Source organism: Penaeus japonicus, unplaced genomic scaffold (genome assembly GCF_977035675.1).
Source record: "Penaeus japonicus unplaced genomic scaffold, GWHDUDI00000001_assembly GWHDUDI00000028, whole genome shotgun sequence".
Lineage (NCBI taxonomy): Eukaryota > Metazoa > Arthropoda > Malacostraca > Decapoda > Penaeidae > Penaeus > Penaeus japonicus.
Window position 1 is genome coordinate 22355279 of NW_028234430.1, and position 2500 is coordinate 22357778.

Here is a 2500-nt window from a genome sequence, read left to right on the forward strand (position 1 = left end):
AGTGTCCGTCCAGACGAGGTTGTGTCTGTGCGTCCGCCGTCCCCCCGAGCGCTTGCTCGGAGAGGGAAAACCTGGAGGGAAGAGAGCGGGGCTTTTCCCGCGCAACCCAGACAAGCCGTCATCGGGAACTGCGCTTTTTTTTTAACTCCTACGGCCATTTTCTATGAACGTAATTTCCACTATTTTAAATATATTTTTGGGGTGTGAAGTTTATTCGGTCACCGGCTGAGGCTTGGAAGCAGACCGGCCCCCCTTCCACGAGGGTGCCCGACCCAGCCTAGTGATTGGCCGGCGCGACGGTTACTGTGAGGGTACTGTGCGTGCGCGTATGTGCGTGTGCGTGAGTGTGCCCAGGTACTCTGTGTGCCTGCTTGTGTATGTGTCTGTGTGGGTCTGTGAGCTTGTGTGTACATATACGTACACCCACCGCTGCACTATGCGTGTGAACTTGTGTGTTTGGGGCGCGGTTCTTTAGCGCGTATTATGCGATTCGTCCAACCAATCGCTTGTACTTATGTCTCGTTTTAGGGCAAGACAAAAGGTAAGTAGAGACATAAATCGGGAAAAGCCAGAGTCCACAGAACAATTAACTAAATAATGCCAATACTCGATGCCACTCGCGCCCACCGCCAGATCAGCCAAGAGGAGGACGCTACTGTTGCTTTTGGGAGATGCTTCCGACCCCAGTCATCTCCCCGCTAATCATCGCCACCCTTCCTCGTCCGCCCCTTCTCCACCCCGTTCCCAAACGCACAGATTTGCAAATTTTATCAGTATGTTGACAGGTAGAGATTGCTGCGGTGGGAAGCGGGAGGCAGAAGGGGAACACCATGGGGAGATTAGTAGTTTTAATCTCCCCCGTTCTCTCCCCAGCCGACATCCGAAGGGCAGGGTCTAGGGGGGAAGGGGGAGGTTGGTTGTCCGTTGTCAGGTGAGATGGCTTTTGTTTGACTGTCATCATGCCCGTGTTCGTCTGCGTGTCGGGGATGGAGGAAGTGACACAGTGCAGTACCTAGACAAAGCGACGTACGTGTCCGTGTGAAAATACGTGTATTTTGTTCTCTCTCCCTCTCTCTCCTTCTCTCTCTCTCTCTCTCTCTCTCTCTCTCTCTCTCTCTCTCTCTCTCTCTCTCTCTCTCTCTCTCTCTCTCTCTCTCTCTCTCTCTCTCTCTCTCTAGTTTTCTTTTGCTCAGTCTTTCTCCCTTTCTTCCTCTCTATCCATTTTTTGTGGTCATCTGTCGCCTTCCATTTTCGTTGTGTCTCTTAAATTCTCTTCTGTTCCCTCGCATTTTCCCGTACGACATCCATGCCATTCTCCTCTCCCTTCCTATTATATTTCTAAGGTTATTTTTCCTCTTCTTCCCTCGTGTTCTCCCTTATTTATCGTCCCCTTTCGTCCGGGCTGTTTTTCGTCCTCGTCTTTTGCCTCTTCTCGTTCTTGCCCTCTGCTCCACCTTCCTCAAACTCATTCCTCGTTGTCCTCCTTTACTGTCCCTCCTTCTCTGCCTCCATTCCTCTTCATCGTCCTCTTACCAAGCCCTCCACCTCGCCCTGTTTCCCCGCCTCCCTTCCTCGTCCCCCTTTCCAGCCCCGATCTGTCTTGTTCTTAGGAGCAGCTTGCATTAATGGAAGGGAACTTCTGGTGTTTAGCAGTCGATGGAGAAAAAGTGAGAAAAGGCGAAATAGAGAGAAAAAATACCGTCTCCTTTTCTTCCTTCTCCTCTTTCCACTTTCCTCCTTAAGGGCGTGTATGGGGGGGGGGGATCGACAGTCCCCAAGCCCCGGAGCGTCGAGGCCGAGCCCATCGACGTCGACGATTCTGACCCTTAAATGGCGGGCGAGTGTGTCCCCTCGGAGGTATACCATCCCTTTGGTTACCTCTGTGTCTTTGTGTTTAGCTACGCCCCTCTCCTCGTGGCCTTTTGCTCTCTCTCTCTCCTCTTTTTCATTTGTCTGCCCTTTTATTTGTCTTTTTAACTCTTTTCGTGGGTTATTTTTGTTCTCACCCGCTCTCTCTCCCTCTCTCTCTCTCTCTCTCTCTCTCTCTCTCTCTCTCTCTCTCTCTCTCTCTCTCTCTCTCTCTCTCCGTTTGCCTTTTCTCTCCTCGCTTTCTCTTCTGTTTTTTACCCTTTTCTTTCTTATAGCTCTATCCCTTTCTTTTTTTCCTCTCAACCTTTCCTTCTCCTTTCCCATTCCTTTCTCTTTCTCTCTCTCTCTCTCTCTCTCTCTCTCTCTCTCTCTCTCTCTCTCTCTCTCTCTCTCTCTCTCTCTCTCTCTCTCTCTCTTTCTCTCTCTTTCTCTCGATCTCAACCTCACACTCACTCCCCCCTTCCTTCCCTTCCCATTTACACTTTACTTTCCTCTCCCCCTCCGTCCTTCTCTCATATAATTCCACCCCTTTCCCCTCCCCTCTCTACCTCTCTCTCTCTCTCTCTCTCATTCACGCTTCACTTCCCTCTTCCCCTCCCTCTTCATCACAATAAGAAAGTACCGGTTTAAA

At 50.6% G+C, this 2500-nt stretch overlaps 1 protein-coding gene across 26 annotated transcripts in view; it reads left to right on the forward strand.

The window, feature by feature from the left end:
• Positions 1-2500, forward strand: part of OtopLa (proton channel otopetrin-like a) — a 419182-nt gene that overhangs the window by 370174 nt on the left and 46508 nt on the right. The window lies entirely within an intron of this gene.